This window comes from Pteropus vampyrus, unplaced genomic scaffold (assembly GCF_000151845.1).
Source record: "Pteropus vampyrus isolate Shadow unplaced genomic scaffold, Pvam_2.0 Scaffold302, whole genome shotgun sequence".
NCBI lineage: Eukaryota > Metazoa > Chordata > Mammalia > Chiroptera > Pteropodidae > Pteropus > Pteropus vampyrus.
Genome location: NW_011889083.1, coordinates 4,393,198 through 4,411,944, shown reverse-complemented (window position 1 = coordinate 4,411,944; position 18,747 = coordinate 4,393,198). Strand labels below are relative to the sequence as shown.

Sequence of the window (18,747 nt, the reverse complement as noted above, 5' to 3'; positions counted from 1 at the left end):
CCTTTAGCCCTTCTTCATTCTTTGATCAATGTGATCTTTCTAAAATAAGAATCCCTTTGATACCCTCCAGTGCTTTTTCTTTGCCCTTAAGATAGAGTCTGACAAGGACTTTCATAATGTGACCTTAGCTCTTCATTCTGATCTTCCCTTTCTCTCCATTTCCCAACTCTAACTCTCTCCTCTCCTCTCTTCTCCCTGCTTTTTCTTCTCCTTATCCTCTTCTTCCTTATTTTAAGTCATGTATAAACAATTGCAGTTTTCTGAATATGTCACTTCTCTCATTTGTAAAATTTTGTCCCAATATCTCTCTTCTGGGTGGATCTCCTCCACATTATGCAACTCTTCAATTGCAATACCACCATGGCCCACTTTATCAGCTAAGTCCCATACACCCTCTCCTTGACATCTGTCCCCCTCAACACCACGACTTGTTAAGATAGCTGGCCTTTTTCCCTGTAGAACTTCATGTTTCCTTTTATAGTCTTTAACACACTGTACTGTTATTGCCTGTTCTCCCGTAATTTTTTTCCCAGGAATAGCACCTTGAGGCTGTAGCTGTGTCTTCTTTTTTGTACTGAATCTCCAAGACAAAGCACAGAATCTGGCAGAAGGAAGATCTATTTATTAGATAAATAAGCTATTCTGCTTTAAGCTTATTAAATATTTGCCTATAAGTAATAATGCTGTTTTTGCTCAGGAGATCATATTCTTGATAATAATTATTGACCTTTTCAAATTATTATATTTTAAAAAGCACTTTAGTTTTGCAGTTGGAATTCTGCATACTAAGTTAAGTCTGTTTAAAAAAAAAACTGTCCAATTAATGTTCAATATATAAAAAACATAATTTTTCAGAAAGAAAACTTGATGGAAGGAAAAGTAACTCAAAATTATATCAGTGTCTTTTTATATAAAAAAACTGATCAGGAAATTTTAACCTTTGTCCTACTCGAGTTGCAGAAAATCTGATAACTGATATTTAGATATTTTTAAGAAAGAAATGAAATTGTCTTTATGCAAGTGAAACATGGTCCTAAGACTAATGGATGGAAGGTATAAATAAATTGTATTTTCCTTAGAATGAAGTTTATCTCCAGAAAGAATGGGATAAGGTGAATTCTCCATCACCACAGTTATCCAAATGTAGATTAGATTAAAACATTATATTTAGGGTGGACTCTTCAGATAGTATTTAAGGTTCTTTTTGACCCAGCAGTAAGATTTTGATTCTGATTTATATTCAGATTTCATAGACATATAAATTCAGACCTGAAAAATATATTAAAAGTTAATGCAGAATCTCAAGGTTCAAACCTAAAAGAAAGTAATCTATGAGACTTTGAGTATGTATGTTTCCTTGAATAGCTAGAATTTTTATTATTTTCAGAGAAAGTAGAATTTTTTACTGATATTTTATTGTTTTTCCATTTAGAATATTTTGAAATGATTATCTTTGAATAACAAACCTCTAATATATTAAATATAGATTTAAGTAACATTGCATGAACATCAACCATTGTTGCCTACAGCTCTTGACTGAATGTTCGGTGGGTAATTGGCAGTGTGTACAGCTGGTAGTTGTTCAGCCATATCAAAATCATCAAGTTGCAAAGTTCATCTTTATTCCCATTTGGTCCTCTTTTTTATCCCAATTCCTGTGCCCACCTCATCTCTCACTTCTTTCATGCTTTCACTATGATCCCTGATTCCTCTCCCCAGATGCCTGTTCTGGAACCACTCTTATGATTGGTGCACCACAAACGAGTGGGCCAAGCTATCTCAGTTTATCCATTAGACTAGTCTGTGGAAACAACACGTGTGCACAGAGATGAATATTGGCATCACTCTGAACAGTCCTTTTTCACATTCTCTATTCCAGAAGAATAATTCCTAACAGTCAATTTCTTTTACATTATAACATACAACTGAGAAATATTGACAAGATCGTTCTTATTCCTATTGAGCCCTCTGTTTCTGATTTTTTATTCTATGGCATGCTAGTATTTGGCCTATCCCATAGCTTCTTGGTTAGATAAAAGTACATAAACAATAATAACAAAAAAAGAATAGACAGAAAAAGTTGGAGAAATCGACCAAAGATACAGCAATAAATAAATTAATTTGATATTAGGCTAAAATCTTCTCTTATAGCCTCAATACTCCAAATTTTGCTCAATCACTTCTCTCTTATCTAAACTACCTGCTGCATTCTCATTTCCTCAGAACTCCACTAAATAAATTGTTATCTAATTTCTGAGAAATTATTTCATTAGAGTACTAATGCTCACCATTATTTAATACATTATTCTCTGCCAGATAATATTTGCATTTTGAGAGGTACCATCAGTGCCTTAATCAGAATACTGAGCAATATATTAATTTTAGGCACCATGTCAAATCTTGGGAAACATATATCTGCCCATTAAACCTTAGAAGAAGCCACCTACACTCAGCACTGTTCCAATTTATGATTCTAACAATTAGGATGTTTTCTAATAAATGCTGGGCAAAAAAAAAATGTTTCATAACAATAAATTCTAGATAGAGCTGATGAAGGCTGATTAATGATGGACCTATTATAAGTCCAGTGGTCACATTTCAGCCAAATTTACACTTCAGGGCTACATAACCTTGGACATATTGTTGGTCCTCTCTTTGCCTTTGTTTCTTTCTTTAAAATGGTTCTTGCTATAACAAGAAACTCCATTAGAGTTTGCCATAAATTATTTGTTACAGATTGAAAATGCCCCCGATAAATAATATAAATCTGAAATATTTATTTACTAAGAAATGCCTGAGTTTTTCAGTTACTTGTTACAGTGAGGTTTAGAAAAGTGATCCTTTTGTTAAATTGTGTCCGACACCCTGTAAATTCATATGTTGAAGTCTTAATGCTCATTACTTCAGAATGTGACCTTATTTGAAAATGAGCCTTTACATACATAATCAAGTTCTATTCATCAAAAGACATCTTTAAGAAAGTAAAAATATTATCCACAGATTGCAGAAAAGATTTGCAAAACATATATTTGACAAAGGATGCATTGTCAACATATGTAAGAAAAAAACCTGATAAGCCCATTAAAAATAGTAAAAAAGACAGACAATTGTATCACAAAAGAAAATACCCAAATTACCAAGAAGGATACACAAATATATTTGGTCTCACTTGCCATTAGGGAAAAGAAAATTAAAACCACAGTGAAAATTACCACTTACCCATCAAAATGGCTAAAATTAAAAAACTGACCTTACCAAGTGTTAGCAAAAATATGGAGCAATAAGAATATTCAAATACTGCTTGTGGGACTGTAAATTAGTACAACCACTTTAGAAAACTTGTTGAATTTATAAATATCAAATAATACAGATACATAACCAACAAAAAGGCAAAAATGTACCAAAAGACATAAAAAATAATGTTTATAGTAACATTATTTATAATAATTAAAAATTGGAACTACTCAGATGTTCATTAAAAAGGAATAAATACACTATGATATATCTATATAAAGGAATACTACTCAGCATTAGGAATAAATGAACTATTGCACACACATGTGCACACACACACGAGTAATAAATGAACTTACAAACATAATGCTTAAGCAACATATAAAAAAAGTTTATTTTTATAAAGTTTATAGACAGGCAATATAAACCACATGATAAAAGTTAAAGCACCAGAATTAGGACAAATTTCATCATGTGCCTCCTGATATTATGCACTTAGAAAGTCAGATGAGCACAGGATCACTTCAATGGTAATTTTGCAATTATATACATATAAAATCATATATAATGAGAGATCTATTATTATAAGGAATTGACTTGCATGATAATGGAGGCTAAGATGTCCTACAATTTTCCATTTGCAAGCAGAACACATAAGAAAGCTGATGCTGTAAATTCCAATCCAAGTCTGAAGGCCTGAAAACCAAGAGTATTGAGGACAAAAGATTGATATCCCAGCTCAACAGTCAGGTGGAGAAAGAAAGCAAGTGGGAATCCTCCCTTCCTTTATGTTCTTCTTCTATTCAAGCCATCAATGGATTGTATAATGCCCGTCCACATTGGGGAGGGCAACAAGCTTTACTCAGTATACCAATTCAAATGCTAATCTTTTCTGAAAACGCCTTCATAGACACACCCCAATATAATGTTTAACCAGATATCTGGGCACCTCATGATCCAGTCAAGCTGATACATAAAATAACTATCACAAATGCATAACCTAAATCTAATCATGAGAAATCATCAGATAAATCCACATTGAGGGACAGACTGCAAAAAACAGCTCTATCAAGACTACAAAGGACAGACTGAAACTGTCTCAATTTAAAGGAGACTAAAGAGACATGAAAATTAAATGCAAAAGTTTGATCAGTGCTCAATCCTAGATTGTATCCAAAACTGGAGGGTGAGTAGAATATACACACAAGCAGGAACACACATACACATACACACACAGTTGCTATGAATATGGACCATTGTAAATATGTGGATTAAGTTCTCGTATTAGTGTTATATTGATGATATTTTCTTGATTATAAAAATTATACTATGTTTGTATATTTATTTGCAAATAGTTCAGAAAAAATAATCATATCTGTACATATAAAGAGAAAATGATAAAGCATATGCAATTAAGCATTAACTATTGAGAAATTTATGAAGAATGAAAAGGGATTGTTTTCCCTATTCTTGCAACTATTCTGTAAATCTGAAATTATTTAAAAGTTAAGTCACAGAAGAGTAACTAAAAAAATCCCTATGAAGGTACAAAAAAATCTGAGTGCTAGATTAAAATACATACTTAATAGTGCTTCTATCCCAAGTCTTACTGAAATTTAGTAGAAAAAAACTTTATCTCTGCACCTCAATTCAGAAAGCAAAATCATGACTTATGCATTTACTTCTTTACTGCCTTGGAACTATTCTTTTCTTCCTCCACCCTTTCCCCATTAGAACCTGCCTTTCAATATTCAGAAGATCCTACAAATCCACATCAACAATAAATTAGAAGGAGAGAGGGAGAGAGTGAAAATCTACAGGTAAAGTTATATCTATATCTATCTATATTCAAAAAAGTCAGTATTTTTTTTCATATCACAGTTAGATGTGAGTCATGTAGCTTTTCAAGGCAACTCTGCTCCAAGTGGTAATTCAGGGATTTATGCTCCTTCTGTTGTGTGGCCTTACCATTTTATCTTCTAGCCAGATGTGTGTGTGTGTGTGTGTGTGTGTGTGTGTGTGTGTGTGTGCGCGCGCGCATGCATGCATATGAAAAAGATCCTGAGCACCATCGTGAAACCAGTCAATGTGTTGCGTATCACTTTAACTCACATGCTATTGCCCAGAACTTAATAACAGCATCAATCTAATTACAAGGACAGATGATAAATGTTGGGGAGAAAGGTAGGGATTATAAGTAAACACTGGTAGTCTCTGCCACACCAGCTCAAAGCCAGCAGGGCCTACTGGACAATAGGAACCAGAGGACAACTCACCTAATCTGCCTATTGTTGAGTGGCATGTCTTGTCAGGTCTCTTAAACTGTGAGCATTGGAACATACAATGATAGGACCCATGAATTAATTCTGTAGAACCACAGAAAGGAAATATTATTCTGATAATTTAGAAGCACAGACTTCTAAAATTCGTTTAACACTGAAACCAGGAGAAATTGTTGGGAAACTGTTTGGCATTACCTCCATATAGGAGCTTAAAGACGTAAAGATATTGCTGAGATGCAAAGAAAAATTAGGAAATGTATGAAATAGGAATGATTTATTAAGCAACTAAAATAAAATCACAGAAATGTAATTTTTATTGGACTTAGTAAAGGGCAGAATTGACAGTGTAAAAAATCATGGCAATCATGCCAAAGACAAAGATCTCCCATGATTCAGAGGAAAGGGAGAAAAGAAAGGAAAACAAATATGATAAGTACAAGGAATAGGAATCAGAGGTACAACCTAAAGAACTACAGATATTCCTAAGGAAGGCTCCACAGCAATTGCAACCGAAATAGTTAAGATAACACAGTTGAAGGAAAATTTCATGAGCTGAAAAAAACTCATGGATACGAATTTAAAAACATCAACATAATTATGATAAATACAAATATAATCACAATTAGGTAAATCCTAGAATTATATTTTATCTCCAAAATAATACAAAAATCTATAACATGTAGAATTTATAAGTAAAAAAAAAAGGGACCTTATATTTCCCTTTACAAGAAAAATCACCAGAAGACAGTGGAATAATTCTATAAAGTTTTGTGGATGAAGGAAAGTAACCTGAAAATTTAAACACAGTTTATGTGATTGACCCTTGAAAAAAATACTAAGACCCACTAATATAACCATAAAATGACATTTTTTCTTTCTTTTGAGAAATAGATGGAATTTATTGATGTGACTATTGTTTTAAACCAATTATATCACTATCTGTGTACCTTTCCTCCAAAATATTAGCTACAAAGTAGAGAATGATCAAGGGGAATAAATACAGTGTTTGCAAATTCTCTGTTTAAAAATATCATCTTAGTTTTTCAATTTGCTGGCTTGATTCTTATTAGGGGATAAAGAAAATCTTGTCTTTCAATGCCCTCCAAATGAAATCAAAGCATAGTGATTGCACATCTCCATTGACCTTTCCAAAGTACTGTTTTAAACTTAATGGTCAGGAAAAGCTTCACTGATAAGGTGAAAATTGAGCAAAGACTTGAAATGAGAGTAAACCATTATGATTGCATGCTGGTGAAAGTTTTCCAGGAAGAACAGTCGAGTGTGAATGCCCTGAGGTAAGAGTATGATGGTGTGTTTGAGGACAGCAAAGAGATGAATGTTGCTGGAGTAGAATAAGGAGGGAGAAAGGCAGGGAATGAAGTCAGGGAGACATGATTTACAATTCATATTGGGCCTTGGAGGTCACTATAAATACCTTGATCTTTACACTGAGTAAGATGGTTAATTATTGGAACGTTTTGCACAAAAGGAGCGGTCTTTTTTCTTTTAAAGGAATTACTTTAGACATTGTGTGGAAAGTAACCTCGAGATGAGGTTCAGGGGATGCAAGCATGAATGTAGGAAACTCAGTTATGAGGCTACTGAAATAATTAAGGTGAGAAATGATGGCCAAGGATGATCTGGAGAATGGTGAGAAATGCTTGGATTCTGTACATATTTGGAAAGTAGAGTCAATGTGACTTGCTGATAAAGTGGACATGGAGAATTAGAGACAGAGAAATAAAAGTAAAGCTCACTCTCTCAATTCAACAGTTGTTCAAACTGTCAAGACCAACAAGATAGTGATCTTACTACATTTTATAACTAACTCTCCTTCCCTAAAGTCTTCATTTTTTTCTTGCATGACAGAGATTCTATGCCCATTTTGATAAATGCTCCTTCACATATACCTCTTCTCCCTTGTCTCACTCTCCCTCATTTTTCTTACCTGGTACTCCCTTGCCGTATTAATTCAACTCTGCCTAATGCACACCTGCACTAATAGCTGACTATGGTTAAAGAAAGACGCATGACAATACTCATTGATCTCACTTTAAATTTATTATTGACAACTCTAAGCTAGATATTAAAGTTGTTAGAAACATTAGAATAATACAATTCCCTAATCTAGTCACTCTTTTACTTTCTGTATTTTCTAGATTTCACAACTTCTCTCTCCAAAATTTCAATTCCTATTCTATTTTCTTTCCATTTTTGGTCTTGCCTCTTACATCCCTGAGAAAATAGAAGTGATTAGAAGAGGATTTTCACAAGCTCCTACTAATACAGCTACTTACCCAATCAATGTCTATATTTTCTGTCTTATTTCCTATTACTGCAAATAAATAGTTTATTCCCTATCCAAAGCCAACCCTTCCCCTTGGGCACTGGTTTCCATCCCCTCTTGCACATCCAAAGACATTTCATCTTTGCCCTACCCCCATCATCAAATTTTCCTCTCTATTAGATCAGTCCCATCAGCATATAAACAAATATTTTCCCTCCTATTAACAGCCCAATTCTCTGCTCCCCTTTCTAGAGAATCTTTTCAGAAAATTATATTTCTTTCTTGCCTCTAGTCTTCTTTCTTCATTCCTCTTGAACTGATTCCAAACAAACTTTTTGATGCATTATTCCACCAAAACAGCTTTTCTCAAGATCTTTTCTGACCCTATATCATTATATCCAGTGATTAGATACAGTCCAAATCCTAATTCTACTTGACCTATCAATGGCATTTGACAACACTGAATATTCTTTGATTCTTGAAATGGTTTTCAATGTGGTTTTGGTGAATATATTCCATTTTGGTTCTCTCACTTTACTAACAGCACATTTTTCAGCTTCTTTACTGGATCCCATCTCTCTGACCTATAAGCATTGGAGTCCCCAGGCCTCTGTCACTTCCTTGGTGATCTCATCTAGTTTCACGCAATAAATACCACCTATACTCTGGTATCTCAAAATATATCTCTGAGATCTCTTCCCAGAATTTCATCATTGTGTACTTAACTTTGTAACAGCATATCTCTGTTTGGCTTAGATGTCTAATAAAATTCTCAAACTTAACATGGCTCCACTCAAATTGTTGGTGTCTCCAGCACCTCAAAACCTGCTTCTTCCATATTCTTGTCCACTTCAATGAATAGAAATATCATTCTTTCAGTTACTATGACAAGAAATTTAGAGTCCATCTTAATTTTTCTTTGTCATACACTCCACACCCCTGTCAGATCTATCTTTAAATTAATTATATTCAAAATTTGGCAAATGTTCACCAGCTCCCCATGCAACGCCAGAACTCTAGTCACCTAGACTCTTAAATAGCCTCTGAACGGGTCTTCCTTATTCTGTTCTTTCTCCCTTTCAGACTATTCTTCACATAACAGCTAGAATGATCCTCTTAAAATGTAAGTCACCTTAAATTCAAAACCATGCAAAGTCTTCCTATTTAGAATAAATGTTAAGTCCTTAGAATGACCTAAAAGACCCTACATGCTAAGGCCCTCTCAGTCCTTCTTTAATTTCCTTTATTCTGTCTTCTCTTTAAATCAGCCAAACATCCAATCACTTCCCAATAGTATTTGTCAAGGATCTCCAGAGAAACATAACTATCTATCTGTCTGCCTATCTATCTATCTATCTATCTATCTATCTATCTATCCATCTATCTATTAACTATCTATCTATCTATCTATCTATCTATCTATCTATCTTTTCTCTCTTGACAAAGGAACAAGAGCAACACAATGGAGAAAAGATAGTCTTTTCAACAAGTGATTCTGATAAACTGAACATCCATATGCAACTTAAAAACAAAATTCAAACCTTTATTTTGATCCTCAAATTTTTGTTTTGATTTTTTCATTCAAAAATTTTTTATTTATTTGTTTTAAAAATAGTGTGCTAGTTGTTTATTTAAATGGAGGAGAGATTATGTAAATATCTTTACATATTGGTATGAAAATTTGCTTTATCTACTAAATATCTCAGTTGAGATAAGAATGGTAATTTTTTTGTATATGTCTCAATATTTTAATATTTATTAAGCACATATATACTAGGAACTCTAAAAGAAAGTTGTTACTTTATTTGTATTTAATAAGGCTGAGGTTGACATATTATGGCTTCCAGGCAGAATCTGAACCACTGCCTATGTTTACAAAAACAGTTTTATTGGAATACACCACATTCCTTTATGTATTATCTATGGCTGCTTTTGTTTAAAAAAAAAAGTAGAGGCGAATAGTTGCAACAGAGACTATATGGCCTACAAACAAAATATTTACTATCTTGTTCTTTCCAGAAAAAACTTTCTGACTTCTTTTCTAAGAAATATGTCATGATATAAAGGCACTGGCTATAGGACAAAAATATGTGAATGGAGTTAGGAATAATGTGAGAAAGGAGACCTTGTGTAGCCAACAATGCCATGTCAGGTAAAGGAGGTAAGATCATGAACAAGGAGAAAGCTGGTCAAATGTGTGGGGAAAAAAGAATGACTGGCAATAAAGAGTTCATCCTAAGGGAAGATGGTGACTAAAGACAAGTTACTGCAGTATTGCAAATGAGCTGTGCCTGTTAGAGTGAAGTCAGTTGAGACAGTCTGCTTATAAATCATGTAAAAATCCTTGACAGAAAGAGACCTGCAAAGGAACAAGAATGGTATTGTGGCTGGAGAAAAATGTTAGGCAGAATAGGAAGGCAGAAATGCTTCATTTTTCTTGTGCTTCAAAAGAAAAACAGGTTGTTGGTAGTACAGTGATTGGAGAGAGACCTAATTGGTAACCACAGCCTCTCATTTTTCTGCCAGAGCCTACTGCTGCTTACTCCATCAAAATCTCAAAGCAAACAGACATATTCACGATGATCATTAGTGGAGCTGATTTTTTTAAGGATTATCTGTTGGAGAAATGCTTATATTTGAGCAAAGGAAAGTGACATGACAGCATGGCTCTCTCAGTTGTAGGTTGGTAGTCCTGAACAGGTTTTAAAATGAGAATATACATTATTCAAACAGGAGTTCTCATAGGTCCAAGGACAGAGCACAGAGAGAGAATGCTATTGAAGCAGACGGTGTTCACCTGCATCCCATTATATAGAATTGCACGAGAGCCCAAATTCCAACCATCTGAGGGCTTTCTCTGGCAACTGGAACCCACCCAGTACAAAGACACGAAAATCTGGAAGTTCCAGAAAATGCCAACACCCACCCCAGCAGCCCTTCACAAATGACTAAATAGTCCTTAGGTGGGATAACCCAGAGGCAGGTGCCCCACTTGTTCTCCCAGAGTTCTTTTGTAGGATTGCGCTCCCATTCACCACAGTAGCACTGACTTGGGAACATACCCTTTCCTGTGTCACTTTCCTATTCCCCTACCAATCCTGAGATCATCTTTAATCATTTACTTCAGGTCTCCTGGGAGAAGCCAAATTAAGGCAACTATCTATATTGAAGTGAGAGGCAGCATAAAATAGAACTATTAACTGAGAATATGTCTTAATTGTACTCAAGGGAAGAATATTGAGTAAAACATGTTCAAGTTTCTGGCTTGAAGAGCAAGATGAATCCCTAAGTATGAGAACAAGTAACAAAGATTGCTGACATATAGAAAAGAGTGAGAGTATTTGAGATGGGTTTGCTGAGCTCGTTGGGATAGTGGTTTGGAATTAAAAACACAAATGACAGAAAGCAGTTCGTTGAAGACCTATCACGTTTGGGACCAGATTTAGGAGCATCTAATATAGATTAGAAAATCTAGGTATTCATTACATGTATATTCAATTCAAACAACTTTTATAGAAACCAAATTGTATATCTTGTACTGTTAGAAACTTTGGGGCACAAAGTTGAGTAAATGAAGATTTCTGTCATCAAGTAACATGACAATAAGTAAGGCTTTAGAATTTTCAAAGTCTTTTTATAGTCATCACCTGTTTTATCAGTAATGCATCCCAGTAGGGGAGCCAGAGTAATCTGAAAGGAGAAAATCTGAAAGGTCAAGAGTGGCTGATACCCACAAAAATTGTAATGTGAGAGGTAAAGCTAGAATCCAGGACTTCTGAGGACTGGTTGAGTTTTTTATTTTTTTTTTCTTTCTACCACTCTGCTCCTTTGCAATTAAAATGTTTAATTGGAGAATCAGAGAGGTACAGTGCACAAGTGGAATAAATTTTCTCTGTTTAGTCAATTTCATGTAGCAATTTAATAGCATTTAATTCAAAAGGTATTTGTAGAGCATTTACTAGGCAAAAGGAATAGTTTCTAATCTAGATAAGGTAAAGGGGACACATTTATGAAATAATAAAGAAATAAAGTAGTAGTACATTACATAGATTGATATAACAAGTACTGATGTGATCATTTATGTGTTTCAGACAAGGCCAGTATTAATGAAGTGGTACTGAGTCTAGGTGTCGAAAGTGTCAGTAAGTATGAATTGGTCTCTTGGGAAAGCTCTCTAAAAGGTCAGCATTTGAGCAAACATTACTGCATTGCTGGAATATGGCTGGTGGAGAGGAGGAATGGCAAGAGAGAGGCATCAACATGGAGATGAGCAGGATATGAGTGGAAGGCAATGGGCAGTAGTAGAAAAACATTTTATAGCTTTCTGATGAGTTTCTCAAAGTTTTTTGTTAAAGAACTATGACAAAAATATAAATAATAATAATAATTTAGTACATGGTAATTTGCACAACTTTCCTGATCTTTGTCATATAATTGAATCTCAGTTCTTTCTGAATTTTATTTCTACTCAACTAGCATCTCGTCCCTGTACTTTATCTCATACCTTATTCTTGTCTCATCCTTACTCTCTCTCTAAGACTATACCATTCCTCATTTCATCTCTGAATTTCAACCTATACATGAGATGCACCCCATTCTTTATCTTCCAAAAAATTAGTTGTTAAGTTTCTAATTAATTGATAATTAGGTAATAATTAGTTAGACTAACTTGTTAACTTATTAATAACTAATAAACAATTAAATAATTATTTTGACTAATAAATAATTAGTCTAATTAATTACCAACCAATTAGTTGGTAATATTTTTAAAGCGGAAATTTTAATGGTTTAGTTTTGGTTATATTAAATAGTTCTTGTATCAAATACCTACATGAAAATGCTTTGTACTATTTTATATAATCTTGGTGACACAGCCAGGTAAATTACAGCATAGTATTTACGTATCATTACTGAAATCAAAATTAGGTGAAGTAAAATTTGCTGTGATAAACATGTATTTACATGACCATGGGTTCCCATACCTCTATCCAACTACATTTATTTTAATGGGCATATAATATATTGATGTGGCTTTTAATGTTGGTGTCCCAGAGGCTTTTAGAAAGTGAACCAAAGTGAAACCCATAGTGGGGATGGAGAAAGAATGCAAGACAAATGAGTGTAAAGCCTGTGACAAAGAAAGGAGAGCAAAAGTCTGCTCAGCAGTAGGCAATGAACAAGGTGTCCAACTCAAAGTTAGGAGAGCGAGTGGTTTTTAGATTGGAAGACTAGAGGATTCAGACTTCTAGTAGTAAACTCCTTTTACATAGAGATATGATAGATAAACTTTATGATAGATAAACTACATCTCAATTGTTTCTTAAGGCTGATCAAACTTAGTAACTATCATGGATTAAAAATGGCCACAATTCTTTACCACCCTGCCTATCAAGGGATGGTGTCCATATCATCTCTCATATGAGCTCTGGGTTGGCCCTGTGACTTGCTTTGACCAAGAGAATATGCTGGAAGTGACTTCGTGCCTGTTCTACAGCATAAGTCTTCAGGATCCTTGCATCTTTTGTGTTCGACCCCATGGAAGCCAGTAGTGTAAAATAGTACAATGACCCTCTTGAAAAGAGGGGCCATGTTTAGAGAGGCTCTGGAGAATGAGAGATTATAAAGGAATAGAGGACCAATGAGACACAGCCCTCCCAGCCACTCAGCTGAGGCATCAAACATGAAAGCGAAGCCATCTTAGGTCTTCCACGCTCATGAGCAAACCCAGTCAACACCATAGGGAAAACAGGTAATCTAACCCCAACAAACTTTACACTGACTACAAATCATGAGTAAATAAATGGTGGTTGTTCTATGTTACTAGGTTTGGAGGTAGTTTCTTACATAGAAATAGGTAACTAAAACAGAAATTGGTACCTGGAACTAGGGTACTGCTGTTGTCAGTAAGCAAATAAATAAATGCTCTAAGATACATAGTCTTGACACTAAGTATGAGTCAAAGACTGGTAGGGTGACAAGGAAACTGTCAGTGGAGGCTGGAAAAGCAATGACAAAGTTACTAATAGAGACTAGATACAAGACAATCCCTGTTGTGTAGAGAAAGAATTTTGTCAATACCATTTCCTGTGGTAATGAGAAAGATAGAAAATATATCAAATTAACTTGTGGATTTAGTTATGAAGATTTCTGGGCAGGATATTTAACATGTCATTTGGCTTCTTTCAGCAGAATGTGATAAGTTACTGTGAGAGAAATGAGCTAAAAAAAGAAATATAAGGTATGTAAGAAAAATCCAGAGAAAATCTAGAAGGCTCTGGACAGTCACTCCAGAGAGCAAAATGAGATATTGCCTCATGGCAAAGATCAAATCCAAGATACATTGAGTAGAATATGGCCTCAAAGTAAAAAGCCAATTAAGAATGTAGATGTGAGATGCTTGTTAAAATTCTGAAAGATTTAAGGCAGTCTCCTATACCCTCTAAGCAAGACAAAATGACTTCTAGATTCTTAAAAATATTGTCATATATTAGTATGACACACCGAAAGTAGAAAGGTTTGTTTGGCAGGAATTATGTATGAGGCTTTTAGTGCATGGAGTAAGCCCAAAAATATTCATAGAAAACCAAAAAAGTTTTTAAGAAAATGACTTTAGACAAAGCATCAACAGCTTGGACTAAAATGGGCTAGAACAATTCAAAATACAAACAGGCCTATAGGCCCTCAATTTTCTATGTGCAAGAAACAGGCTAAGAGAACTATTTAACTGTAGGCATAGCCATCTGAATAGAAAATGTATTTCTCAGAGGATAGAGTCAAGAGAATAGAAGGCAGAATCAAGATCTGTAGAGAGCAATGGATGAAGAAAGCAAAACTGGGTCTCATCAAGGAACATTCTCTGTCCTGTGTACCTTGACAATAACTTTTTGTATGTGACACAAAAATACATTAGCAACAAAAGCAAAAATCAATAAGTGGGCTACAAAAAACTAAAAGCTTCTGCACAGCAAAAAAAAAATCAACAGAATGAAAAAGCAACCTACAAAATGGGAAAAAATATTTGCAAATCATATATTGAATGAGGGGTTAATATCCAAAATATATAAAGAAGTCATAGAACTAAATAACAAACTAAAAAAAAAAAAATCTGATGAAAAAATAGGCAAAAGAGCTCACATTTCTTTAAAAAAGACATCCAAATGCCCAAGAGGTACATGAAGATGCTCAACATCACTAATCATCAGGAAAAGGCAAATCAAAACCCAAATAAGATATCACCTCACACATGTGAAAATGGCTATGATTCAGAAGACAAGAAATCAACAAAAGTTGGCAAGGATGTGTAGAAAAAAAAACCCTGTGTACTATTGGTGGGAATGTAATTGACTCAGCCACTATGAAAAGGAAAATGGAGGTTCCTCCAAAATTAAAAATAGAACTAACATATGATCCAGTATCCCTACTCTAAGTATATATCCAAAGGAAATAAAAACAGGGTATTAAAAAAGATATTTGTGCTCCCATGTTTATTGCAGCATTATTCACAATAGTCAAGACATGGAATAGATAATGGATAAAAAATATGTGGTATACAATATTAAGCCATGGAAAAGAAGTAAATCCTGCCATTTGTGACAACATGCATTGACCTTGCCAGCATTATGTTAAGTGGGATAAGTCACACAGAAAAAGACAATTACCATATGATATTATTTATACGTGGAATCTATAAAAGCTGAATTTGTAAAAGCAGAGTAGAATGGTGGTTACCAAAGGTATAAACTTGCAACTAATAGATAAATAAATTTTGGAGATTTAATACACAATACAGTGATTATATAGCGAACAATACAGTATTATAAAGTTCAAAGTGGCTAAGAGGCTAGATCTTAATTGTTCTCACCACAAAAAATAATCGATGTGACATGACAGAGGTGCTAATGCTATGGTGGCAATCATATTGCAATATTATTAATGTATCAAATCAACACATTTGTACCTTAAACTTATACAATATTGTATGTCAGTTATATCTCAACAAAAATATTTATGTGATGTGAGAATGATCTTGTGTTTATGTAAGAGAATATCTTTTTCAAAGAAAGCATAAATAATTAAGACATGAATTACTTTTTGCATATGCAACTTAATCTACCTACCTTTGTAAAAGTATTTTAAAATTTTATATTTATCCATCTCAGTCTTCATTTTTCCCAGTAAAGACATTTTTTGGATATATTTGTACTTTGGAGAAGAATCTAAATTATCTCAAAATCCCCTTAATAAGACTTGGGATTTGCTAATGTGTGCTTTCCACACCAGAAAACCAGTTTATGAGTCTTCAGACTAAGATAAAATCTGGTTTCTTTTAAAATTTTTAAGTAGATTTATTCTAATTTTCTACACAAGATAATCGTCATTACATTGAAATCATATATTATTTTTCTTTTGGAGAATTCTGACTTTATTATCTTGTTTTAGTAGTATTTTTCCTAATTATTAAATCTCTGCATCTCATTCTTCTATTGAAAATATTCTATCCTTGCTTTTTTTTTTTTTTCGCTTCTGTTTATATCCTCACTTTCTGCAATTCTTTGGTCTTCCCCAAAGTTCTCTCTTACCCATGCTCCCATGAGGTAACCATTTGCTTGATGCTCACAAGCCAAGAAAGATGGGCCAATTTTTCTTCCCAAAGCTCACATATACACATTCAATGATAAAAATCCTAATAATTTTTAATAATCAGTATTTCTAATAATCAGCTTTCTCCATGAAGTTTCAGTTCTTTTCATCCTTTCCTGTCCATTTGCAATTTAGAGAGAAGGATTGTACTCTTTTTCAGTAATTTATATTTAAAATAGGATTAGTTTAAATTCTTATATTAGAATTTCTCCCCATGTTATCAGACCCATGTCTTACCTTACTAGTAATCTTAACATAATACACTCATTTGTTTAGGGTTTGAGTACTTTAGAGCGAAAAGGCATAGTTGAGAAGCCACTTAACTGGAATCACTGAAGCTTAAGGTAGAGGAAACAACTTCCCTGAATAGAATATTGGATGCGGTCAAATGTGTTTTATAACTGTACTGAATTTTGAGTTTACTGTTCCCTTGCTTTTTTTAAAGTCAAATTTATGGAGGTATAATATATAGCCAATAAAATTCACCAATTTTAAGTGTACAGTTTGATAAATTTTGACAAATGTGTAGAGTCATGTAACCAGCACAAAAATCAATATATAAAACATTTCCATCACTTTAAAAAGATCTTTCATGAACCATGACCCTTTGTAAATGTTGCCTTCTTTCCAATCCCAGTTCCTGGCAATCTATGATCTATTTTCCGTCCCTATGGCTTCACAGTTTGAAGAATATCAGATAAGTGGAATCATACATTACATAGACTTTTGTATCTGGATTCTTTCTTTTAGCTTATTTGAGATAAATCTATGTTTTTACATGTGTCAGTAGTTCTTTCCATTTTACTAAATACTATTCCATAGTATCAATGGACCATACTTTGTTTATCTGTTCAGCAGTTAATGAACAATGGGGTTCTTTCTAGAATTTTATTATGAAAAAGCTGCTATAAACATTCATGTATAGGTCTTTGTGTAGACATATGTTTTCATTTCATTTGGATAAATACCTAGGAAAAAAATGACTGTCATGTGATAAGAGCATATTTAATTTTATAAGAAAATAACAAAGTGTTTTTGCAAAGTGGTTGCATCATTTTGCATTCCCACCCGCAACATATAGATTTTCAGTTACACCACATACTTACCAAATTCAGTAATATCAGCTGTATTAATTTTATCAATTCTAGCAGGTGTGTAGTGGTATATCATTACAGTTTTATTTTGCATTTTTCTAATGGCTTATTTGCCATCTATCTATTATGTAAATGACTGTCCCAATATTTTGCCCATTTAAAAAATCTGGTCGTTTGTCTTCTTATTTCTCTATAACAGTTCATATATTTTTAAAACAACTCCTTTAACAAATATGCATTTCACAAGTATTTATTTTAGTCTCTTTTCACTATATTTTGAATTTAAATGCATTTTATATTTTGACAACCTATGTGACATGTTTTTCTTAAAAACAATGTCTCCACTCCAAGTAAATTAAGGTCAAGTAAATGAAGAGCTTAAGATAACATCAGTCCTCTTTGTCTTACTTCTGGTATATGGATGAAAAGCAGCAGCCAGTTCTGATGATGACAATGATAAATTAAAACTGTCAAATTTGTTAACATTTTTTTTTCTAAACCATCTTTAATGAAAATCATATATGGGATCATACCACCCTCACGGTAGTCAGCAGAGCAACCATGCCATCTAGATTTATGTTTTCACCAATAAAGAACTAGTAGTTTTTTTTTTGTTTTTTGTTTTGAAATTAGCAAAGATGTGTTTGATTTGTTCTGCAGTCTCTGTCATAAAAGTTATACTCTTTCTGGTCTCTACTCAAATTTCTCTTCACTTTCATGTAATCTTTGATATACTTCTCATAGGCTTCTTTTGTGAAGCTGTTTTTCTGCAAGTGATGGTGCATGATAATATCAACACCAATGATTATTGTGCTTTCAGGTACCTCCACCCTCATGTTCTTCAGTGGAGGCATTTCCACCAATGAGGAAGTCATCAATGTTACCTTCCATTCTTCTATCTTCTCCTCTACCTCCAGGCACCTTCATCTAGAGCTCCTGGATCTTATAGTTGTTGAAGAACATATATCTCTTCATGGCTGATTAGGTCCTGATGGATGATCATGATGGCGGCTGGAAGGAGACTAAAGTGGCCCTGCTAAGCTCTGAGTTCCTGGGGAGCTAAAGTAGCCGGAGGGTGCCCTGGGGCATAAGAAGGATAGGGGAGGAGGAAGGACAGGTAGAAAGGCTCCTTTCATTTTCTTTATTTTTATTTTTTTATATTTTATTTTTTCAATTATAGTTGACATGTAATATTATATCAGTTTCAAAT

The 18,747-nt window shown here is 33.9% G+C and overlaps 1 pseudogene; it reads right to left on the bottom strand.

Moving 5' to 3' along the window:
• Positions 1–231: 231 nt before the first annotated feature.
• Positions 232–18,540, bottom strand: LOC105303234 (annotated as a pseudogene).
• Positions 18,541–18,747: the final 207 nt, after the last annotated feature.